The sequence below is a fragment of the Maylandia zebra genome, linkage group LG17 (assembly GCF_041146795.1).
Source record: "Maylandia zebra isolate NMK-2024a linkage group LG17, Mzebra_GT3a, whole genome shotgun sequence".
NCBI lineage: Eukaryota > Metazoa > Chordata > Actinopteri > Cichliformes > Cichlidae > Maylandia > Maylandia zebra.
In genome coordinates this window covers 6,242,742-6,269,231 of record NC_135183.1, presented here as the reverse complement: position 1 = coordinate 6,269,231, position 26,490 = coordinate 6,242,742, and the positions used below count along the sequence as shown (strand labels likewise).

At 42.0% G+C, this 26,490-nt stretch overlaps 1 protein-coding gene across 6 annotated transcripts in view; it reads left to right on the top strand.

Annotated features, from left to right (window-relative positions):
* The first annotated feature begins 881 nt into the window (after positions 1–881).
* kank4 (KN motif and ankyrin repeat domains 4) overlaps positions 882–26,490 on the top strand; it is a 92,550-nt gene continuing 66,941 nt past the window's right edge. For 5 of the 6 annotated variants that reach the window (XM_076876108.1, XM_076876110.1, XM_076876107.1 and 2 more), the window contains exon 1: positions 2,971–3,265. The gene's annotated coding sequence lies outside the window, so the exon portion shown is untranslated. Of the gene's footprint in view, positions 982–2,970; positions 3,266–26,490 lie in introns of those variants that run through there. The other variant, XM_076876106.1, reaches the window with a different exon arrangement.

The following is a 26,490-nucleotide window of genomic DNA, read 5'->3' as shown; positions in this document are numbered from 1 at the left end:
ATCGGCTGTTGTGCTGTGCTCTCGTTAATGATATCAAGTCATTGTGAGACAGAACCAAAATCCTGTCACAAGGTAGAAGCTGCAATAAAAAGTGACTTTCATATATATGAGTCACTTTCAAGCAGGTAAAAAGTGTCTGACATTAAAAATGCCCTTTTCCAAGAGAGATCTGGAAAGCAGAAATTGCAGCAAGTTTAACATCCCAGTTCTATAAAGATATTCTAAGTGGCTAAAAAGGAATGGATTGATTATAATGTAATTACAATAATCGAGTCAAAGATACTTGCAGACAGGCATTTTTTTTAATGTTATACAGCGACTACAGTCTATTAACAATATAAGCAAAGCTATTACGCATAAAAAACATATAGAATTGAACCAGATCTGACCTTTTTTGACGGTTGATCACTTTTTGGCACAACAGAGGAAATCTGTAGTCCTCCGAGTAAGGAAATCACTGCCACCAGACAACCGGGGTTGATTTTCTGGGATTAAGTGAGTTAGTTTAGCTTGAGTGGGGATGAGATTTTTGCACGTACCATTTAAAGTCGTAGATAACAAACCAAGAAAGTGTCCTACTAAAATCCTAAGCAAGAACATGGCAACCACCGACTTTCATTAGCCAGTTCTTCTTTTATTTTGAAAAAAGTAAACGGAAGTTCATAGTTTGCAGCTGTTAAAATGAAACTATTTTTTTTGTGGAAGCAAAGTATATTTGTGGACTTTTGTTTAATAACGAAGCTTGTCCCACACCAGCTGTTCATAATTATATTTAAGGAATCCATTTACATGTATACATAATACATAAACAGGGAGAGAAACCAAAACGCTTATTGTACAGGCACTTCCCACTTTGCACCAACAGGGGGCGACATTATCCAGCCGAACGGAGGTCGATCTGTCCAGCAGTATCATTCCCTCCTTCACCGGAGCATCTCATCGTTTGACAGTCTCCGAGGCTATCCCTCCGCGACTGTGACGGTAAGACACTGTTTACGTTTCCCCTGCTTGCAGCGTTAATTGATAAACCTAAATCTGCCCGAATAGCCGGGCCGCGAGTGCGTCTAGTTTAATCTTCTTTACAGCTTATTTGTATCAGTTGCACTGTTTTGCTTTTACAGTATTATGGAGTGCTTTGGCTGGCGTGTTTTTTTTGGGTTGTTTTTTTTACGATATAGAGAGGATCGCATCACCTTAAAACCGCACAGACATGGTGTTTCGTTTCATCCATGCACGTAGTCAGTGCAGGCATTTGTCAGTACGACGCTATGAAGGCTGGACGATCCGCTGCTGCTGCTGTTGTTACAGCTGCTGCTGCTGCTGAAGAGTGGTTGCTTGGTCAGCAGCAACGTACCGATGGACACTGAGCTGCTGTGCCTCAGCTTCCAGAAAACCTCAGTGGCTTTCACGCTGATGGTGGAGGGATGTTGCTGTGAGGATGCTGATGCAGTAGTGGATGGGAGTACTTTAGGGGTGCTAAGACTTCCTGTGGGACTGTAGATGATGATGCCATCGCCATCCTTCAGTCTGATGGCTCAAAATACTCTTCAGTCTCCAGCTCTGAGGTAGCTTTAATAGCAAACCTCTTAATTAACTTACTGTAGCCTACCAGAGTCTCACACTTCACTTAAAGTGGGTTCAGTTTATCCTAAATCACTCTTGTGGTGTGACTTCATTACAGATCAAACAAGCAGCTAGTGATCTCTTTAGATTACAGAAGGAGGGCCGGGGAGGGGAGGTGTTGGATATGCTTTCTCTCTCACTCACCATTTAAATCCTAACCAGGAGACTCACATTCAGGAGGATTAGTGTGTTTCCCTTCTCTCATCACCTCCTTATAACAGAATTTTATAAAGAGGGCATTGCCAGGTCACCCACGTGTCAAGCTGCTGTATGCTGAAGGGTCAAATGTACGCAGGGCTTTATTTCCGGTATTTCAGACGCTGAATGCGATAACTGGAGAGATCTGTGCAGTGAAACGTTGGTGGCAATACTCTCTCTCACCGGAGAGACTTTCCATTTTTAGAAGGCATAAAAAAATGACTCGAGGAACAATGCTAAGGACAAAAAGCTTCTCTTTTACCTGGATGTGACACATTCAGGTACTGTTTATGAACCAAGTTTACAAGAACTTGAGCAATGAGGTGCTTGAATTATGCAAGTGGCCTTTATCAAGGTTGGCCTTGTCCCACGAGGCCCAAAGCTCTAGTGGCTGGAGCGGTACAGGTGGGTGGTGTGGCGGGCTTAAAGCCCATGAGACAAAACAGCCCCCCTCCTCCAGCCTCCAGCCTGGTTCTCTCTCAAGAACTGAGCACTGGTAGGAAAATGAAAGCATGCTGAACGACAGGCAGTGGTGAACTCCAAGAATGAGAAGCATGTCCAAGTCTGCTACACTTGTGTGCACACATGTACTCAGAAATGCAATGAAAAACAGAGACTTTTCTTTCAGCTTAGAGCAGTTGGAACAAAGAAAAACTGGAGCGCGATCTGAAAAAAGCAAAAACACAAGCATAAGTGAACAGCTACGCTTCTCACTTTTCACGTGTTTTGCATCCTGTCTGAGAGGGTTTTATAAGGATAAGCAGAAGAGAATGGATGGATATGTAAATCTGCTACACTATGACTATAACTGTTAACATCAACACTTTATTTCTCACACAGAAAGTAGTTTAATGTGTAAGCGTGTCAGTGAAAGTAAGTTAAAGCTACCCTTTATAAGTATGCATGTGTGCATAACTCTGCATGGATGGATATTTGCATATATCAGATCTGATCAGATCTCAGGCTGCACATAGGATCCCTCTCTCTCTCTCTCTCTCTCTTGCTCTCTCTCTCTCTCTGTGTATACTTGTGAGCATCTGAGCGAATCCCGTTTGATGTATGCCGAGGAGGTGGGTGTATCCAGCCCAGCCGCTCTGATGTTGGGAGGCAATAACTTCCATCCTACTCAGTCTGCTCTCTACTCTCACTGCTCTCCTGTTTCAGCCAGTCTGTCTGCCTCCTAGCGTAGTACTCTGCTTTCACTCACCATTATTCATCGCCATCTAAGGATATATATATATATTTACACAAACCCACAGAGGCAGACGGAGCACCTTCCTAACGGACCCGAGACTTTGCATTTGGCTGATAGAGATATAAAATATACACCACCCTGCAAAGACATAAAAGTGGGGCTCGATAGCAGTTCTTCTTAAACTGACATTTGTTGTTCCCCGCTACTACATTTTTTCCATCACAAAGGATTTCACAAGCAGCTGCTGAGGTAAGGGAAAGATAGATTTCTCTCCGTTTGACTGTTTTTCACGTGCATTTGTCCCCTGGTGCATCCTGGTCTTCCAGGTTCGGTGCTTGGCAACTTGAGAACACGTTTTTTTAGCATGTTGTGTTTGATCAACTGATTATATTTATTCTGGGCTTCTCTCTGAGCTTATGGATCTCTTAGTGTCTGTGTTGTAATCAGATGAAGCAGTCCGGGCATGCACATACATCTGTGCTAACAAATGATATCTCTTTGTTTATCATTACTCCTCCTACCTGCTGATTCTTCCTCTGAAGTGTTTTGTTAGCAAGGACAAGCATCAGTAAAACTCACTGCTGCTCCAGCTAACCTCTTTCAGCTGGAGCCTGACATGTGCACATATGTGTGGGGTTACAATATAAGCACGCTGTGGTGAAGTGCTGTAACTAGTCAGTGGCCGGTCAGAAGGAGTAAAAGCGAAGGATGGTTGTTGTTCGGAGTGATCATATATGCAACTTCTGCTTGGTTGCCTCTGCATTCAGTGTGCCTCTCTTTGCTTTTCCCTTCCCTGCCCTCTCCCTCCCTCTCTCTGCTCTCTTATGGTCTGCTTGTATTCACAGTCTTGGTCACTGCTCTGCTTGCCTGCCACAGACCATTGGCCATGGTTGGATGGCTAACCGCAGCTACACAACATTAAAAAGGCAAAAAGTTCCTATTTCGCGGGGCATGTTTGCAGGGTACCACTTTGTGTGTGTATGTGTGTGCTATATGCTGCATTTACTGACTTTTGGATTTCTACTCCGTCGCTCAGGTGAAAGGGCACGCCGTTGTTAGCACATAACACACATTGTCCTCAGAGATACAGCTGACCTGCATTTAGTCCTTGCGTGTGTATGTGTGCGTGTTCTGTGTTTGTGTTTGTGTGTGTCAGTGTGATTTCCTTGGAGGTTCAGAGAGGTGAGTCATACCAGCTCAGAGGCTGGTGGCTGTAAGAGTCATTCGGTGTAACGATGCCTTGATGTGCGATTTGCAAATTGACACTGTCTGATGGAACCGTGTATCTGTGAAATGCCAACTTTTCAGGAAATGAAAGCAAGCAGAACTGCCTTTTTAAGCTCAGTCGTCATTCATTTTTAAGGCTTTCTAGTACAGCTGGAAGCAGTTTTGTCATCTCAAGTCTAACAGAACTTTCTCCACACAGAGGGGTTTGTAGTGTTTTCAAGCTAGCCGAGAGACTGCTAAATAACATTAAAAAAAATCCAAATGTTGAATATCTAAGACGTAAAATAAAAGCATGCATATTTAACATAAACAAAACAAATACTAACAGCACACAGAACATGTTTTGTTGATATCTATAACCCGCAGTCGGATCATAGCAGCGTGGTTCTTTGATTGGGAGTGTCTGCTGAAATTCTTCAACAGCTATTTGTTGGATTCCCATGAAAACTCAGACAGACATCTATGGTACCCTGAGGAAGAATCCTGCTGGCTTTGATGATTGCCAGAGTTTCCCTATGAGGCTGTTGTGAAGCTGTGTAAAATGTAAATATAAACAAAATGCAATAATCTGCAAAACTCATAAACTCTGAGCCATTTTTGCCTCTGTAGCATCTATTTTTTTAACAGCAGTTTGTAAATGTCTGTGCTGCTGTTTAATATAAATATACAAAACCTTCCCTGAAACTGACAACATCAGGATGGGAGCATGTGTTGATCTTAAACCTCACATTTTCATGTAACCTTCAGCACTGATGGTGCCCATGTTTTCCAAAAAGAATTTCACATTTTGATTCATCTGGCCACAGAGCAGTTTTCTACTTTTTCACAGTCCATGTTAAATGACCTTTGGTCCAGAGGAGACTGTGACCTTTCCGGCCACTTGTGACTTCTACTTCTTTGCATGACAGAGGTTTAGCCTGCATGTGTGAATGGCACCATAAACTGTGTTTGCATGATCACAGAATCATGCCCGTGTTTAATGCTGTGTCACCCGAAGGCCCGAAGATCACAGGCATCCAGTATTGATTTTCAGCCTTGGCCTTTATGAAGATATTCATATTATGTACCCTAGATGATGAGAATCATGCTTACATTGATAAACATGATTCTGAAATTGTTTCGTAATGTGAAGATTGATGAGTCTCTGTCCATCTTTGCTTCTGATACACGCTGCCTCATTTTATATCCAATCATATTACTGACCTGTTGCCAGTTTAGAATCAGAATCAGAAAGGGTTTTATTGCCAAATGTTGAGCAGGTTTACAACATTAGGAAATTGCTGCGGTACTTAGTGCAAAACATACTATCAGATAACGCTTAAATAAACATAAAAATACAGATTGTGTCCAGGGGGAGAAGGGTCAGCTGTGATCTGAGCTGCACGCCCCAGTGTCCTGGAGGTGTACAGGTCCTGCAGAGATGGGAGTCTGCAGCCAATCACCTTCTCAGCAGTGCGCACAACACGCTGCAGTCTCTGTTTGTCCCTGTTTGTCCCTGATAGCGGCTGGAGCCACTATCAGGGACATCCCCACGGTGATGGAGGAGGTGAGGATGGACTCGATGATTGCAGTGTAGAACTGCATCATCGTCCGTGTTGGCAGGTTGAATTTCTTCAGCTGCCTCAGGAAGTACATCCTCTGCTGGGCTTTCTTGATGACGGAGGTGATGGTGGGCTCCCACTTCAGGTCCTGGGTGATGGTGGTACCCAGGAAGCGGAATGAGTCCACAGAGGTGATGAGGGTGTCAGTCAGGATGATGGGGGGGAGTGGGGCTGTGTGCTTCCTGAAGTCCACAACAATCTCCACTGTCTTCTGGGCATTCAGCACCAGGTTGTTGTGGCTGCACCAGGACACCAGACATTCAACCTCCCTCCTGTAGGCAGACTCGTCCCCGTCCGAGATGAGTCCAATAACGGTGGTGTCATCTGCAAACTTGATTAGCTTGACAGACTGGTGGGTGGAGGTGCAGCAGTTGGTGTACAGGGAGAAGAGCAGAGGAGAAAGAACACAGCCCTGAGGGGAGCCGGTGCTGATGGTCCGGGAGTCCGAGACATTCTTTCCCAGCCTCACATGCTGCTTCCTGTCCGTCAGGAAGTCAGTGATCCACCGGCAGATGGGATCAGGCACATTCATCTGGGAAAGCTTGCCTTGGAGATGGTCTAGAAGGATGGTGTTGAAGGCAGAGCTGAAGTCCACAAACAGGATCTTGGCGTAGGTTCCTGGGGAGTCCAGATGCTGCAGGTTGAAGTGTAGAGCCATGTTGATAGCATCGTCTACAGACCTGTTGGCTCTGTATGCAAACTGCAGGGGGTCCAGGAGGGGGGCCGTGAGAGTCTTGAGGTAGGAGAGAACCAGGCGCTCAAATGACTTCATGACCACAGATGTCAGAGCCACGGGTCTGTAGTCATTTAATCCAGTGATCCTTGGTTTCTTGGGGACAGGGATTATGGTAGAGGACTTGAAGCAGGCAATTCCTGCCGTGAGGAATTGAAAATGCCAGAAAACACTGGGGCCAGCTCGTTTGCACAGTGTCTGAGGGTGGCAGGAGACACACCGTCTGGGCCAGGAGCTTTTCGAGCATTCAGACTCTTAACTGCTTCCTCACATCTGCTTCATGAATATGAAGGGTATTAACTCAGTTAGCTGCAAAATGTTCCTCTAGCTTAGGTCTACTTCATTTGCCGGTCTTTTCTCACCACCTTTTCAACTTTTTTGAGACGTGTCACTGCCATCAAATACCAAACAAGATAATATTTTTCATATAAAAGCAAAATGTATCCGTTTAAACATTTGATATGTTTTCTGTGTTCTACTGTGGATAAAATATGGTTCCAGGAGATCTCAAAATCTGTACACTCTGTTTTTATTTACACGTTGCACAGCATCTCAAACTTTTTGGAATTGGGGTCGTACATTTACATTTTCTGGGGTGAACTAAAAACAGCTTGAAGGGTAAACTGGCCAAGTTTGGTCTTACAGTGGAAACCAGACGCATTAGAGACCAAGCCGTAGGTAGAACTGTAAAGGAAGGCCTCAGCAGCTTAATCTGATGGAAAGTCTATTGAAGCACTAAAGCACACACACACACACACACACACACACACACACACACACACACACACACACACACACACACACACACACACACACACACACACACACACACACACAGAGAGACCCTGAGCCCACCCAGAATGTGTAGCCACTTCAGTGAGCATTTAGCATTGCTGCTCTTATGCAGAGCAAACACATGGAACCGTGAACAAAATCATGCTATGCTTTTCTTTCCTCAGCAACCCTGTCGTGTTGTCTGGGTCTGTGTACGTGATGGTCGTGATGATAATTATTTCAGTTTATTATTCTGAAGATAGCTTCCAAACAAAGAAGCAGCTCAAAATACTTCACACAGCACACGACACGAATCCCTCACAGCGTCATCGCAGTGATGTGTGTGCGGGTCTGGTGTGTGTAGAGCAGCGCCTGTGGAGCTGAATGGGCAGTAATGTGCATGGTGGGAGTGGAGTGTGCGTGAAGTTAGCGGGTGCCAGTAGATACCAGTCTGTGCCCTGGCTGTGTGCCCGGTGCTCCCATGTGGTTTATGTTCTCCAGAATTTCACATCCAAGTTCAAGTTCAAATTTTATTTGCCACATGCAGTGGCAGGTTGCCCTGCAGTGGAATGAACCCGCCCCCCGACCATACACACACAACACAGACATCACATGAGGATACAAGTCAGAGAACGGTAGCATTACAGAAAAAACACTGAAATGTACACTACAATGGGAAAGTACAAGAGGAAAAAAAGAGGCCTCTACTCATGCTGGGCTATAGGAGGACAGCATGAGAACAGGAAACAAAAAACTGACCAGTGACCAGCAACAGGGTTGGGTAGGGGATAAGGAGTAATCCCAGGCAACACAGCAGCCATTCTGCCACTGGGCCGACTCTCCAGCGTGGGCCCAGACCCGCCTTGTGTTCCATTGACTTTTCCGAAGACTTCACCAAACCCATAAATGTCTTTGTTGGCCCACACAGCGTGTGCGTGTTTGTGTACAAATGTGTGCATCAAGTTGATTGCTTAAAAGGATAAGGGTGTCTAATTTCATACTGTAGCAAACAATGCAATGCAAAGACAAAACAGAGCCAGGAACAAAAACAAAAAGAATCAGTTGAGTTTGTGTGAGCTGTCAAAAACACTTCCTTTTATGCGTGTTTGAGGTTAAGCCAATGCAGGGGGGCACAAAGTTGATTTTTTTATGTCCACAGTATTCAAAGTGTTTAAAAAAGATGTGCTTTCATCAAACAAGTGGCAGAGTTGTGGGTAAGGAGCTTTAGGGCTTCTTAGCACTGCTGTGGGAGGGAGAGGGACTCCTAAGCAGTCAAAGAAGCCAAAAACCCCTTGCTGAGAATACACACTGATACAGTACACAAGCACTAAGAGTTAGAACGCACACACACATGCACCAGCTGAATGAACACCCAGGGACAGCACTACTAATCTCATTCTCTGTTGACATACTGTTCCTCAGCTGTGCCACGCTTTCTGAGCGCTCTCTCGCAGCGTGTTGATATCCTGACGCTGGAGGTGTATTCCCTGCTATCAGAGTCAGCAGAAGGTAAAGTTCACAAAGGGCCAGAGGTGTGTGTATACTCTGTGCCCTCAGCATTTCTGATCTGCAAACCACAGCTGTGCACAGACTGCACTATTTTACAAAACAATAACTCTTTGCAAAAGTTTAGATGAGTTAGCACTTCAGCTGCCTTTAGTAGCAGAGTTCATCTGGAGTGCTGCTGTGAACAGATTAAGAACAAATGCATTAAAAATTCAGACGTGCCCATAAAAAAAAAAAGAAAAGAGAAAAAAAAGGATTTGAAAGTACAAATAAAATGAAAAATGTGCAACTTTATCAACTTTGAAAATGGAGACTTTTGTAGAAGTCAGCACTTTGGCCGCAGACGTTCACGAATTGGCTGAGGTGGATCCAGACCATTTTTGGACACAAGCCAGCCATGAAGTCAGCGCCAAGGTAGGCAGATTTCTTTCTTTGCCCTGAAAGCACGTTTTGTGCTTAAAGGCATGTTTGCTGGTGTAGATCTGTGAGCAGTCTAACTACAGACTGAAACAATTTGCTCTATCAGTGTGGGTCTTTTGGTAAACTAATTGAAGCCGTTCAGATCAGTGTTATTCGTATCAACGTCTGTTTACAGGCGCGACTCATTGGTCACCATCACTCCATCACAGAGTATCACATCCCTGGATAAATCCACCATTAGCTGTTTTATGCTTTGCTGGGATATTGTGCAGATGCAGATTATTAGCGATTAAAGTCTGGTATTTGTATTTCCAGTGCAACTCCCTCCACACATTGAAGAGCCTCTTTTTGGTGATCAAGGCAATCTGCAACAGATTCAGTGCTTTGCAGAAAGCTGGTGATTCATCAGACATCTAACGTTTATGCTTTGCTTTCTTTTGTGCTGACAGTCATACCTGACCACCCCTTCCTATGCATGTTGTGACAGTAGCTGTGTTAAAGAGCCTGCTTTTAACTTTCCTTGTTTGATTCCTTTCTCTGTTTCTTCTTTTATATCTGTGTCATGGTGATGTCAGTTTCAAACTGAGATCTGAAAGTGTTTCAAGCTGTTGTTAAAATTTAAATAACATTATTCCTAAGATGATCTTTTTTTTGTAATATAATCTTTTCATAGATATATGGCAACAGGAATTAGTCCAGTCCTGGAAAAACAATGGGTTATGCGAGTATTGTTACTGAGCTTCACAATGGTGTGTGTGTTTTTGTAGAGTTTCCATGGTGGATGCCTGAGTGGGTGAGTTTAGCTGGACAGGGGTCACTGAGGTGGGCTGCAGTTCTTTGCTGAGTGGGACTGTGGAGATCAGAGGAACAATACAGCAAGGCTTGTTCTTGTTCTTTGGTTTTCGGGGTGAGTGGGGGACACTGGCCCTGGTTTTCATTTTTCAGCAAGACGACACATTCAAAGCGTTTCACGGCACCGCTGTCCTCCACCCACCTCACCAAATACTTACCCATATTTTTAATTGTGCTGTATTTGCTAGTACGGACTGCGAACAAGTCCGGGGATAAGGTTTCTAATGTTATCAGAAAGGAAACAGAAGTTTTCAAGTCATTACAACACAGCTGGCAGCAATAAGAGCTTTCTAAACAAAATACCTTATAATGTGATCATATTATAAGTAAATGCTTAAAGCGATTATCAAACTTAGGCACTTGCATTTTAGATTCACCCCCTCAGACGTTGATGATGTACTTACCTTGTGATAAAAAGTGAAAAAACATACAGATGGATTTTCAGGTAAAGATTCAAGGTTCAAACCAGCAGGACATTTCTCAAGGACCAACAATGGCTTTGTCCATCCTTACATTGTTCCCTCCCTTAAGTATCCCCACCACTGATTCTTAATGGATTCCTGGCATTGACAGGCAGGAAAAAACAGAGTCTGTCGTGAGTGGAGTCAAGACTGCTGAAGGGAACGTGGGACTTCCTTAATGGAAATTTCATTGCCAAATACTGTGTTTTAATTGGCTGGATGCAGGAGGCAGGAACTTCCTGTTGGAGTGTTGTTAGAAGTAACCACTCCCTGTGAAAGGCCAAGGTTTTGTGTATGCTTGACTTTATGCTCATGTGTGTTCTAATCAAGGAATAATGTTTTGTTGTTCAGAATATTTACTTATAAGATGTGTGGATGCACTGTGAAGTTCTTGGGAGGATTGTGTTTTTGGTGTGCACAGTAGACACTGAGATAGAGCAAAGCTTTCCATCCACTGAAGTTCAGCTGCTATTATCACGTGACACACTCTACTCTCTGAAACATGAATTGGCCTTTGATTGCATTGCATAATTTGCAGTACAGTGCTCTAGTGAAGCTGTCTGTGCAGCGCATGCACTGCTTTACCACTCAGTTTGCAATTACTGATGCCACCACATTAACCTGTAATTGGCCAGATGTGTAAAAGGGGCATGAAAGTGTGTGGCATTACTGGCATTTGCATGTTTTATATAAATGCCTTTTATACAAACCTTTTCCTTTGATTTGTATAAAAGCAGTTGCATTTACCTGTGTATGGGCAATGCTTACAAGCAAGTACCGTATATTTAAAGCTTGCTCTGAACCTTTCGAGCATGTCATGGATCTCAGTCCCACCCAATCAGCCACCTGAAGGCTGTGATTATATGTTTTCCTCAAATAGAAGTTCATTGCCGTCACTTCACAGCCTTCACTGTGCTGCACTTAATGTATGCTTACATTGAGTGATGCGACCGGTGTTTAGACTTCAATTATCAGCTGTCTGTATACTCTGCATCCACAAGTTTGTTCCATGTGAGCTTGCTAACTGAATTACATTGACTCCTACTGCTCTTGCTGACAGCATGAATGATGATGAGGGATTATGGGCAAACCACAGCTATGCAGTAGAAGAGTATATGGAAGGATACGGTTGTGGTCAAAAGTTTACATGCACTCATCATGGGCATAAATTTGATGGTAATTCTTGGCTTTTAATGATATCTTTGAACCATTCTTTTTACAAGGTGGAATAACTGTACAGCATACATCCCCACGGGATCAAAAGTATATATATATATATACAGCCTGACTAATATCTGGTTACCTTAGCAAGTTATAATTCTGTCTGGATATTTGGCAAATATTTGAATTGGTAGGTTGCATTTAAATTCGTTGGTTTTCTGACATCTTCCTAGCTTTTATGCGTAGTCCACAAATTTTCAAGAAAGGTTGAGAATGGGGCCTCGGTAAGGCCATTCCAAAAACTTTGTCCAAAACCAATTTTGAGTTGTGTTTGGGATCATTGTCACACACCAGAAACGCCTAATTTCAACCATCTAGCTGTTGTGTTCAGGTGAAGTTGAAGATTTTGTAGGTAGTCCCCATCCTTCATTATTCCATCCACTTTGTACAATGTACCAGCACACCTAACAGCAAAACTGCTTGACCGTTGGTACAGTTGGTACCAACTGGTTCTTAGGTTTGAATGGCTAACCTTCCATCTCTGAACATGCCATTGTGGCTAAGTAGCTCAATGTTTCTGTTTCTAAACAGCCTAACCAGTTTCCTCTCATCTGACAGTGACAATTTGGATCTTCTTCCAGACCTTGGCACACATACAGTTGTTTAAACCGATGATCCTGGACTCTGTATTTTTTTTTTATAAATAGCCGATTAAACCCTGATGAGTGTACGGAAACTTCTAACCACAACTGCACATGATTTGAATATGTGGAAGAGTATCAGAGTTTAATTTTTCCTTAGAAGATTGCAAAGTTAACTGTTGGCTGGTTCTTACATATTGCACATTCTACCCAATCGCTCAAAGTGCTTTATACAACATGCCTCATTCACCCATTCATACAAGCTATTTTTTCTATGCTTAAGTGCTTTCTGTGTAACATTCACACCCAGCCACACTCCAATGGATTCATCGGAGAGCAACTTGAGGTTAGCATCTTGCCCAGGGATATTTGGCATTCAGACTGGAGCAGCCAGGGATTCAACCACCAGCTTCCCAATTAGTAGATGACCTGTTCTACCTCCTGAGCTACAGTCACTGTGTTCATGGTTAGCTACTTTTCAAGCTCAGTATCTTTGGATTATGGACAGTTATTTGGGGAGAAAAAAAAAAGAGATCCTGGAGAAAAAACAAATTTTCAAACACACACCACTGTTGCAGGCACTTTAAACCAGGCACAACTGGTATCTTCCATTTGCATAACTGCAGTGGCAGCAGACCCATGCTTCCTGTTGGCAAGAAACAGCAGCAGCAGCAGCAGCAGCGTGGCACTGCAGATGTCAGAGACATGTCAGTCTTCTTGTTATTTCTCAGAGTATGCGTTTGATGAATAGATCCACATCTAAGATATCTCCCTCTTTGTTACACATTATATATAGATTCCATTCATTTAAAGGTTATCTGCATTTGTGTTCTCCTGCTGCTTGTGTCTTCCACCATGCCTGCAGGTGTGTGGGCTTTTAAGTCAGTTTTTCTTTGTTTTGTCACAGAAGTTTCTGAATGTGAACGTGCAACGCCTCCAAGTGTTTGAGAGTACGCTTCTGTGAACCTTTGAGAACCGAGCGATGGTTTTTATGTCTGTCTTGTGCTCGAAATCCCCAACACTACTCTCAGGACAACCACAACACATGCTTTCTCTATCTAACGACTCATTTTTCTAATGAAAATTTTATGCCTCTTGTCTGCAAGCCAAAGAGAAAATTGTCCTTATGCCTTTTCCACCCTCTCTGTTCTCCATCTTCTTGTTCTAGCTATGCCCCACACACTGGCACACACGTACAGATTACAGATGCAGGCTCACCTCATGTTGTGTCTAATGTACATATCGCTTTCCCCTGGCGTTAAAAACTGACACGTTTGAGGTTATAGGAGTAAAGATGAAAGGCATAGATGAAACAAAGATGGGATAAAGAAGAAGTGAGATGATGGGTAGCAGGTGAGATTGAAGAGTTTTTCTGTGTAAAAGAATCCAACGTGTGTGTGTGTGTGTGTGTGTGTGTGTGTGTGTGTGTGTGTGTGTGTGTGTGTGTGTGTGTGTGTGTGTGTGTTCAGAACAGTTGTTTGATGTTCTTCCCACCTTCACATCCCATAATAAGTTACATGAAACTTTGGAATGCAGATCAACAGATGAATGCTTTGGTGCTGCATGCACTGTATGTGAGTTTATGGTTGTGTATGAACGTGTGAAATCACACTGCTGATGTATGTAGTGTTAATTTACACACACGCATGCATAAGCCATGAGATGTTAGAGGTGTGTTTGTGTGCGTTCATTGCGGTCAGAAAATTTCTCGTGTGAGTTTGTCGGTTTTGCAGGGTGTTTGTCCTCATTGGAGCTGCTGCATGAGTGGGATTTAATGAGCCTCAACCTTGGCCATCTCCCCCACCTTTGAGTGTGCGTTTGTGCGTTTCAGCTCCTATCAGCATTTTGCCAGAACTGCTAAAACACTTATTTCCCCCAGTCACAAAACAAGCGGATACTTTTGTTCAAAAAGTGTTTACTCAGCGTTCTCTTCTCACATAGCATTGAATGTTTGGGCCAAATGTGTCCCCACGTCTGAAGTTTTTCTAGTGGCCACATTTGACCTTGATTGACTGTGTTGACTCAAAGTAATCCAGCTTCTGGGGCTTGACCACAGGTTCACCTGTTATAGACCAGCTGTCAGGTGTTTTGTCACATTTAGGCACACCTTCCATGACCCAGGTCAAGTCTGGCTCGTGGTTTTTGGGACACATCTGGCTCACGCGTACATGCCAAAACGTCATATTAGGGCAAAATGTGTCTGCTAGTCATGGATAGCATCATTTTAGCCACAATACAAGAGCTCCCCCTGTATTCCCACTGAATTTTGAGAAAATCAAGATTGCATACAACTTATAAAATTTAATTTAACTCTCAGGGGCGACAAAAAATACTTAGTAAATAAAAAATGGCAAAAAAAGACCATTTAAAATTTCCATATACGCGATCAATCAATGGAAAAAAATGTGTGTTAGAGGCAAACATGGCTTCATGTATACACAGGTCGAATAGCCTGTCACATTAGCTCAGAAATAGTGGCAGTTCATAGTGAGTAACACTTTGATTCGGTGACAGGCGGCAGGATCAGGCTAACAAACACAGCAGACTTGGCAGGCAGAACATCAACAGCTGGCAGGCAACAGGTAAGAGGCAGGGAAATCGAAGCTTTAGATCAAAGGAAACCTGCTGCTGTAGTAACATTAGGCTTATCAGATATGTGTAGAAAACTGTGCTGGGAATTCTTAAGCTGCCGCTCGATGTTTGCCTTTCACAAATGTATAGATCTGCTTCTGATGAAGCACTCCCTTTCCAAGCACTGTGGAAAAAGAGGGGAAATTTAAAGGACGCGGCTGGAGTATCATTTACTGCCCTCAGTATCCCCAAATTCAACTAATGCCCCTGATATGTGGAACCTCAGCACAGACTTCAAAAAGCAAGTCAGCAGTGTGTGGCGAGGGGGAGCGGGGAAGGCACAGGTGTCACTGTGACACAATCAGGCAAGATTGCAGCACTTGAACAGGCACACCCGCCATGAATAACTCTAATCAGCAGGACTGCATCCGCAAGGGCCTTTTCTGACTGTCACTCAGGGCCAAGTGTTTGAAGCCACTTTTCATTTTTAAAGCCAGCTCCTCCAAATATACTTAGCAGTAGAGATTGAATCCAAATGACATCCTTTAAAAAATGTTTTGGCAGCAAACAAAATCAAAGGATAAAGGGATTAAGGACAGGCTAAAATTAGGGGTTAGTTAAACAGCTCTTCATGAAAGCAAATAGGTTGCCAGCAACAAATAATTACAGCTTTAATTCACTATTCGAAAGGGAAATTATTTTATTAAGCTGCAAGACAAAAATAGTGATCTGCAAGAGCGCGTTGGCGCACTCGTAGCCGTGGATGCTCAGGCACAAACCGGGCCAACTGCAGTTAGAAAGATATGAAGATCTAAAGTTCACAGACAGCTCTCTGATGAGCTGTGTGTGAACATTAGCTGTGATTATGAACAAATGATGGCCGTCACTGTGGTTTAACTGTACAGGAACAACAAAGATTCAGCCACAAAGTCACACCAAAAAGTTTGTACGGATCACATAATCTCCATAGATCTGTACAGTATAAATTCAAATTTTCCTGACATCTCACAATGTGATGCTCACTGAAACTGTAAGCATTCATTTTCCAGTGTCTTGGTAAAAAACAAAGAAATAGAAACTGAAATTCCAATTTCACTTCACCAAATCCCCCAAAACTCTCTATAAACATTCAAAAGTTTGACTAGCTGTCGTTTTCCATTTTCTTACGGCCTGCGGAATGCCAGAAGTTGCTGACACGGTGCCATTATCTCCCTGTTCTCCCCGGTAACTAAAATCCACACAGACAGCATAGCCAATCAGATAACAGATAGCCCCTGATTTCAAATCAGCGCCGCACGCCTTTCATCCTGCTGCTAGAAAGCATTTTGCTTGACAGATAGGTTCCTGCCGAGTGTTTACTGTAAGCAGCATGTGAAAAACGGACATAATGAGAAAGGAGACGGGGGGGGCAGACGTATGATGTATGATATGGTGCTCCTGTTGAAGATGCAGAAACAATGAGGGGAGGAAAGAGCAAGAAAGTAGAGGAATGGTGGAGAAAAATAGAAAGCATAGAGTGAATAGGATGAGGAAGAGGTGATGAGACGTGGGAGACAAAATCCGTCTTTCAGCTCTCCTCCCATGTCAGCTGGAAGAAGCTGGGTGGAGAGATGTTAAAGGAATGAATGGGTAAAAAAAAAAGAGTGAGAGAGATTGTCATTACTGCATTCCAGAGGCCATGTTTCCCCGTATCTCTGACTGCCTGTATGTATGCCTCCAAATCAGATATTTCCATCAGTCAGCCATGTTTCCTGAAACACTGAGGTAGCTCATTTTTTTCCCATTTTTATCCAGCAAATCAGATCAGAGAGATAAAGGAAGGGAAGCAGGCCAAAAGACAGACTGGGGATAGACAGAGGAAGCAGATGAGAAGGCGCCAGTGACGGTTGAAAAGAGGAGGGAGAGGGAGAGGAGAATCTGCATCTTTGATATATTTGACTTCTTTAATGAGGGTTCAGGTCTCACCAGCATACTACTCGATGATGTGCCTTTCGTCACTCCACTGTCGTATTTCCTCTGTGACATTAATGAAACTCTCATCCGAGCCCGGGACCAAACCTCAGAGTAAATTGGTTTCCTCGCCACTATGATCACTGGTTGCACCGCATATTTGGAATGGATGGAGAAGACCTTCCTGTTCAAATTAAGCAGCTTGGCCAGCTGTCAGTGTGAATTAGTGTAACCATAAAATGGAATAAATGTTTCAGACTTTCATGAGCAGGGTGCAGACTGACAACCTGTAGTGTACTTGTCCAGAGAGAGGCATGGAGAATTTGCAGTTGTCCTGCACATCGTTATGCGCTTCACAAATATATGCAGTGAGCATCTGATATTTAATTTTTTTTTTATATTAGCATTTCAAGTTGCTACAATTATGTTGCATTACTACTGTTAGACTTTGTGTCTACTATTTGCCACAGTTAGCCAAATGTATGTTTCTCTAAGCACCATTTACTCAACACCAGTATTGGGGTTGTTAGAATAGTAATGTATTACATGTTACTTGTTACTTTTCTCAAAATTAATGCAGTACCTTACTTAATTTCTCTCTCTCTACTTGTTACATTACTTTCTCTTTTCTCAGTACAATGAGTAAAGCCCAAATGCTATAAACGTGAATGCCATAGTGATTCTATATAAAAACCGTGAACAGGTAGAGATGGAGGCTGTGAGCCTGACTGCTCATCACTGAAGTTCTGGTTCTGGCTGCTGGGCTGGGGTCTGCTTACACTCAGCTTTTATGTAATTTGGGGTTCTTGGCTCGCTTTGTGTTAGCATGTTGTCTGTGCAGATTCTTGCTGAAGTTTTGTTAGTAGTTTAAGTAGTATGCAGCTGTTTCTGTCCTGGATGCAGTTTGCTTTTATTTTTATTGCACAATGATAAAGCGCAATGTCCATATTCCTGTTCCCCGCGTTATTAATATATTCTTCCTACTAACTTTTAATTTTGTAATAAAGAGTGTTAGAAAAAAATATTAGAAGGATTTGAGTTTTATTAATGTTCGTTTGAGAGTAAAATCTTGTGAAAAAAGTCAAACTTCTACTTTGCCTTTAATCTCTTTTTTTTATGTGGTCCTAATATTCTGTCATGGTCCTTTACAAGCAAGTCAAAGTATCACTGTGACTTACATTTATGATTAAATACAACAACATTTCTAAGTACATCTTCAGAGAGCTAAGCATGGTTTTACTCATTAGGCTGGTTTTGCAGTGCCATATGGAGATTTTTGGATGTGACGGACACAGCGTTGCGTTGGCACCTACTCCAGCACTTTGGGACTAAAAGAAAAATCACTGTGAGGTTAAAAAGGCAAAATGCTTTTAGAGTTTGAAAAATTAATTTAACAATAACCTTCCCTCATACATAATTAAGGCTGGAAATCAACAATTATTTTACAAAACAGCACAGATTTTAAACCAAAGATATAATTAGACATATCTCTAGATAGACTTGCATTATACATTTGACATATTAGCATCAAAACTGGAAAAAACATTACAGTTATAGAACAGATGCTACTACTATCATCGCAGTTTGTGTGGCCATGCAGTTTCCCAGTAGACTGCTATAGTTGACACATGCTTTTCCAGCCTGCATCATGGCACAAAAGGAAACCAAGAGTGACCCACTGACGCTTTGTTTTTCTGTGTCATGATGCGAGCACTGTGCATTGTCTGCAGCTGACTAAGCCTCTTCAAATCTCTCATTGCAGTGCAGCACTTTGGCCACAACCCAGAGCCCCAGATTTAGCCCTAACCATTTCAACTGGGACACGCGTGCCAACTGTGGTTTAGTATGGAGAGAAGTAACTAGCCTGAATAATGAACCCAATTTGCCACCAGGAACGAGCAGATGGGTAATATTTAGCCTGTCTCTTCAGTCCGGTCCTGATGCGTCTTTATCTGAGCGTCTTGCCGTTTGTTTGTTTACTGTGTAAAGATAGAGGCTGTCTAGATAACCTGCACATCTCTATTTTTTATCTGCCCGTAGATTTATGGTTAACCTGTATCTTCTGTATATGCGTCGGTGTACACTATGCATGGGCTTGCACTCATCTGCCTTCTTTATCAACATTGAAAACATGATCCTCCTTCCCTCCCTCATCCTCCCTCTGAGCTTTAATACCATGCAGACACACACAGATAAACACACATGCATACACAAATGGATGGAGAAAGGTCTGATGAAAAGAGCACAATATTTTTCTCTCTCTTCCTGGCTCTTGGGTTATTTTTATCTTGAATGCTCGTAAGCTCGTAAGTCTTTCTTTTTACGCACCCCTCAGTGGCTTCTATCTTCCTTTCACATCGCGTGCTCTCTTTCTCCCTCTGCTTCTTTGCTCTTTCTCTCCATCCATTCATTAGGGCTGTGTGAGAGTGAAGCTGCCAGTGAGGAGATGAAAGACTCCAGAGTGGGGTTTTTATCACAGATACACATAAACACATAGGCTGTCCTACTAGTGCAGCGTGCATGCGCACTGAAATGAATGCATGCGTTTAGGTTTGTTTCTCCGGCTTCTGCCAGTGTTTTTTTTTTTTTTTAAATTCAAACACATCGCCCTGGTGCTGCTGGGTCATTCGTCAGATTCCAAACCAATTCTGTCTGTTGGTGTGCACCTCAAAAATAACCAGGATAAGTCAGTTACCAGAAAACCGTGACAGTGAATTTTAGATTAATTTTTTAAAAAGAGTATGTGTGCCTCCCTCTGATCTCCCTGTGGGTGAGTATGCAGTTACATGCATTTAGCTTGTTGGAAATAAAGGCTCTGCATTTCGTTCTGTCACACACAAATACACAATGCCGATATTATTAGAGCTTCAACTTACAAATATTTTCAGTTGTGGTAATGTGGTTAAGTCCAAATTCCAAAAACAATTAACTTACACTGATACGAAACAAAGAAAAACAAGCAGGAAACTCTATTATCGGAATATTTCAAGTCAGGAAATGTTTGACCTTTTTATGAATGACTTTTTATTCACAATCAATTATTTTTAATAGGTGATTAATTGATCAAGTGCGTTACATTGCTACATCACCTTGTCTATAATTAAATTGCCTCTCATGACTTTAATGAAACATTTTGAACACAATGAAGGCAAATGTTGTTTTTACGTTTTGTTTTGTTTTTTACATTAAACTACATTGCAGCATTTAATTTGCCCCACAATGTGGAAATCTTGTCTTTTGTCATCTTGTATGAATTGTTGGTGGATTGGATCCAGTGTTGCTCAGCTGGGTCCTGATGTTTCCATGCGGAAGCCCAGCTGATGCTTGACATACAGCTTTATGGGGTGTTTAACATGGTGGTGAATGGGAAGGGGATAAGCTGACAGGCAGAAAGAGCCCCCCTTTGATGGGATTAGTACAGTGGCAGACAGGGACTAGTACTTTAGATTGATTAAAGTGTAATCCCGATGGATAATCATGCCTCCTAATGTGGCATGTGTGGCCAGCATCCTTCTGCAGCCCCCCATCTATATTCACAACAATATCTAAATCTCATTTGCACTCTCTGAGCTGTCACTCTGTCTGTCTTATTCATTTTTTACATTCCTTATTATGGTGTTTCTTGAATTTTGGTTCTTGATAAAGGTCAGGAGGAAGGGAGATGAGATGGCAAAGATAGGAAGTGAACACTGGCTGTGACGTCCTCCATCACTCAGCTTAGAGGATTTAAAGTACGGTATCTATCTTTACTCTACTTCAGTCTTCTGCTTTTGCGTGTGTTTTGGTCGACACAGAAGAGTTAGTGACTCCCTCACTGGGATAAATGCGCTTCTACTAGGAAAATAAAGCTTCACATATCGGAACCATGTCAATTGTAATGAGCTGTGCAAGGGACAAGTGAAAGAAAATGAAATAAAGAGGAAAAAATGTCACATACCACTCCACACACATGTCGATCACTGTAAATAACATGGACAAAAATATATATAATAAATAAATGAAATGCTAAAAACTTTAAGGTAAATGTATATGTATAATTTTTTCTGAACCTATTCGAGCTGAAAAATGAAAATCTGCTACATATTATTGAACTGGTTTGCAAAGTGGAGCCCAGCATGGTTCCACGCTTTAAACTTGGTTCTTGAATCAGAACTTTTGTGTCTGTCTTTATTCTTTGTGTGTTTGGCTGTCTCAGATTTCTACAAATTCAGACTCGGACATCTACAAATTTTAGCTTTAGCTCAGAGTTCACGTTTGACCCATCTAACCGATTCGCATAGAAATGCTAGATGAATTTCATGTGTTTGCTGTTAATCTAGAGATTTAGTTGTCTTGCCACAGACCTCTAAACTGCTTGCACACGTCTCATATCGCCAGATTATCAGATTAGACTGATTTTTGAAATTTATTAAAGAGTTAAGCAGGTTCTAAGATTGTAGCTGTTAAATCCAGCTTAACAGCATAGATGTTGGAACCTTCATTCAGTTAAAAAAAAGCAGATTGGGTATTTTATTAACTTTCCAGCTGTGTCTGGTTTCTCAAATGTGAGGAAATGTGCCCGAGAACTCAGGAACAGAAGTCCTGCTGTTGTTGTTCTATAACATTACAATGAGCACACTGGTTTCTTTACAGTTGTAATAAGAATGACCGTTGAATGCTGAATTATGAAAGCCCTAATTATGAATGACATTCTGGAAAAAAGTATAGCCACATGTGAATTAATAATAGACTTAAAAAAGCCCCAAGACACAATAAATGACCATTTTACTATACAGCTCAAAATGTGCCTTTCATGTGCCTTCTGTTAGCACTGCCAGAGCGAGCTGGGAATTTCTATTATCTACAGTCACAGAAAATTCTGTCCATTTTTTTCCAGGCATCATTCCCAGTATGTGATTAATGGGAACACTGTGCATAGAGGGCACTGACAGTATGTAAGAGAGTGGTTACGCAGGCATTATCGTGATGGGGAAGAAAAGCTGTAAGCTCTGCAGAGTCTCTGTGTGATAGCAGGGAATTGGAAGTTGTCTGCAGCCCAGAAAAGGAGGAATGCTATATATATTTAACAAATCCCCAGTCTGGATGAATTTGTCTTATTTGTATGTGATATTTGTTAATTTGTTATGAGATTAAAATGTTATTACATTTTGTTTATTGGGTTTTTTCGAGCTGGTGGGGGGGTGTATTTGGCATGTTTGTCGTCTATAAAAACTACCTTGTTTATTCATACTCTCAACTATTTATTGTGCCATTTTGGGGTATTGTGAGAAAAAAGAGGCAACACAGGCATTTGTAACAAATTGGATAGTGGGGGAATAAGAAGAACAAAGAACGGTTGCACATTAGCAATTAGGAGGGGAAAAGAAAGCCTGAAAAATAATGACTCTTAGGCAACCGCGTTACAACAGTCAGGCTATTTGTTTCAGCTTCACACAGCAATCACACAAACATACTGGGCAATTTTGCAGACTTGGTCATGTTAATTCCTCCCCCTGGTTCATTTTTCTCACTTGCGCAAGCTGTACATTTTTTCTCCTTTCTTTTTTGCTCAGTGATTTCATTATATCAATGCAACTCAAGTAGTGACATCCTATCCTGGCAGACAAAGAAGGGAACAGGGAAGGAAATCAATTTTGAGAGAATAGAGAGATAAGATCCCCACTGTTATGTGGTGAGATGAGAGAACAGAGATGTGGTTGACACGAATCCTGCAGCTAGTCATAATAAAACCTTGCAGGGTTTTTTTTTATGTTGTATGTAACTGACAGAATTATTGACCCATATGTTTCAATCTAAGAAAAGCATGTGAAGCCAAAAGAGCTAAAGCTAATCATTTGCTTTTTAACATGTTAGTTGTAATCAGGGTTACTCTTGGTAAGCTAACTGCATATCTAATCTCTAACTGAGCACCAAAAACCCTTTTTGCTATAGGGCGTATTCACACACATTCATAGTACATTCTCCTTATGCCTTTGATTTCTTTCAGTTAAGGGTTTTGCCAAATGACACTTCAACATGCGGTCATCGGAAGAACCAGGGATCAAACCACTAACCTCATGATTGGTAGACCGCCAGCTGAAGCTGTTCTCACAATCAGAAATTACACAGTATTATTACTAGGAAGCTGATAGATTAAATACAGTCTAACGGCTGATTCAACTGCACTGGACTTCTCATATCCACTGACGTTGAGTAATATCTGGGGCTACAGTGCATGTGTGAAAATGGCTTAAGCCATCTGTACTGTATGTTTCTGACCATCTGCTCTCTCTACAGTGGTCGAAATGTCAATGCTTTTGATGGCAAGGTGACCAGATTAAACATTTTGACTTCTCCCACATTGCTTAGTGCGTGACGTGTACAAATTAGTCACCAAGTAACAGATGGTTACTAAGTAACTGACACTAAGTAACAGCAGTAGATATGTTATTGGTTTGCCAATCCATTACATCCTGTTCTATATTTGAAATATAGGAAACTGCTGACTTGACTTTGATTGATTCTGGGAAATAGTGACAGCGTGATAGACTGGTGACTTGTCCACACTGCCACCGCCTCCCATTGGGAAAAAGCCCAAGCCCAGTGACCTTAAACAGCATGAAAGGGTGTGGATGATGGATGAGTGGATGGATCGATGTGTTATATTGCCGTACATCCTATTACCCGTGTGCCAAATAGAACAGCTGTATAGCAGATTAATGTTGCTCCCATTTCTCCATCAGTTATGCTTAATCATCTTTTTATGGTTCTGCATTTTTTAAGAGGGGAAGCATGTTGTATGTTGACCTTAGCAACTCATTTTGGCCTTTGCTCCCAACCAAAAAGCTAGCAAAAACAAAACACAACAATGGATGAACTGCTTAAAACTGGTCATCTGAAGCAAGTCAGTCCCTTTAGAAGTGTTAAAATTTCCAAATAATCAGCATGGTCAATGGACAGGTTCTTGTGTATATAAGTCAAAACACTTCATCACGACCCATTCACCCAAGCACTTTTTTTCTATTTCTAAGTGCTTTCTATCTAATGTTCACCCAAGCACTCACGCAGTGAAGGCATTAGGAACAGCTCTGAGTTTAGTATCTTGCCGAAGGATACTTTGGCACACAGACTGGAGCAGCCAGGGACTGAACAATCAACCTTCCAATAAGCAGATGACCTGCTCCACCTCCTGAGCCCATGACCCCAATGGAAAACAAGCATTCTTCCAGCCTAGTTCAAAGTAAAACCATATAAGAGGTGAGTTTGTTTGTAACTCACCCTTTTGGATTGTGTAAAGAGTAAAAATTAGGAACGTGGATGCATCTTAATGCTGTCTGCTTGCCCTCACCTGTGTAACTTTAACTGTAGCTTTAGCTTTAAAATCACCATCCAGCAGTGTTTATATGTACGCGACATGGGACTTATTCACCTCTTCTGATGTTTTATAAACATCAGCTGCAACTTTACAGTAACCATCAAAATAGGTTCTTAGATGGTAGCATTATCGCTCATTTAACAGCTACTTAGCTATCAGTTTACCATTTATTAATGATGTTTGCTATAGTAAAAACACCCTGTCATTTGCAGTCTGCAGGCTCTCAAACATATTAATAGATTAGCTTGGGTCTAATATTTCATGTCATTGTAAATTAAATAATGGTTCAGAAAAATAATTGGAAGATATTGCTCGGGGCGTTTAGGAGGCAGTGGGCATTTATCTTTGTTTGGCATTTTATAAGCTGACTGATCTATCAATTAGCTTCTTGCTGTTCAGCCCGATTAAAATGTGGTTAATGTGACTCTGCAGCTATTTTTGGCGATAACTCATTCAAGTGTGTTTGATTTCTGCCCCTTGCGATTTGAAATTCAGCTTTTTTTGATTCTTATGTTCCCCTCGCTTCTTCGCTTCTTACCAAGTGTGAAGATCCGGTAAAGCTGCCGAACACTGTGCCCATCCCCCAAAGTCTAATAAGTTTTTATTAGTTTGCAGTGCTGTTATTTTGTAGTTACTTTTTCAACCTTAACAGACAGGTTGACATCCAGCGCATGTATTTCCCAGGTCAGTTGTCCAAAGCTGGGGGGGTTGGGGGTCACGCTTTTGTTGCCACACATGTGATAGGAGGAAAAAAAGCAGCTGAGGCAGAAAGCAGAAACAAGTCATAGGAATCAAAGCCATGCTTGCACTCATCACTCTGAAGCTAAGAGAGGAGAGGCAGGAACAAACATGGCTTTATTCCATTTACTGAAGAAAGAGATAAAGGTGGTGTGTGTGTGTGTGTGTGTGTGTGTGTGTGTGTGTGTGTGTGTGTGTGTGTGTGTGTGTGTGTGTGTGTGTGTGTGTGTGTGTGTACAGCTATGGCCCTTTGAAGTGCTAGGGAATCCCACTGAGGTGACCAGCTCCCAGAATCCTTTGTCCGGCCTGTTTCCTGTAAGTGGTTTCATATGATCAGAAGCTTTCTGCTGCCCTCTGACAAACAGAAACCATGGAGAACATAATTCAATTCAATTCGTTTCAATTCAATTCAATTCAATTCAATTTTATTTATATAGCGCCAAATCACAACAAAAGTTGCCTCAAGGCGACATAGTTGTCAAACGTAAATGAACTGTGGGTCACTGCTGGCACTGTCATCTCATTGGATGGTTCAAGCAGTACAAAAAACAAACAGGAAATGTTTTCGAAAATTCTGTGTGTTTTTTTTTTCATGTTAATATACGGGCCGCAAATAGGGGTGACGTGGGCCGCAAGTGGCCCCCGGGCCTTGAGTCTGATCTACAATATACACCTATGGTTATAATACAGCAGGTACTGTATTATAAAGCAATGACCTTAATTGACAACTGCTTTTCAACTAAGAACTGAAGCCCCGGCAGCACCAGCACATTTGTCCCTGTATCACAGCGTAATGAGCTGTGGTTTTACAGACATATTTATGGTAACTATGGAGATAAAAAAAATATATCATATGTTCAATAAGACCCTCCCCTGGATTATGGATTTAAAATTGATTTCATATCCTGCTTTATTTTTTTCACCTATTTAGACTTTTCTTCTGCACTCGTGGATCCCGGGAATGACTTTAAATATATTCCAAATAAAATGAAATCATTAGTGGGAGATCAAGAGATTTTGCCAATTTGAATTATCTTGATCTTTGGCAGTACAATGTAATGTGGGGCAAAACTGTGCTCCTAGCCAGCACAGAGGGTTGCCTAAACACAGCCAGGATTTCACAGAACATGCATGGCCAGTTCTTTTCCCATTTGAGTGCCTTCTGCCTTCTGCTACTCCCCATATTGGAAAACAGGATTCAAGTAAGACTTCTTTTTTTTCTATTCACCCCCTATGCTGATTTTTATTTTCTCTTTATTTTACCTCGGTGTACAATTTTTATATTTGTGTGCTTCCTCACATCCATTTCCATCTTCTTTAATGTGCATCTTTTATAAACATCAGAACTGCCTCTGAGCACTGTGTGTGTGTGTGTGTGTGCTGTGAGTCAGTCAGCTAGCCAGCTAGCCTCTTGTTTTCGGGTCCTCTGCGCTGCCCAAACAAAGTCTGTGTTTCTAAATGAGCTCCCTTCAGGCCAAACTATTT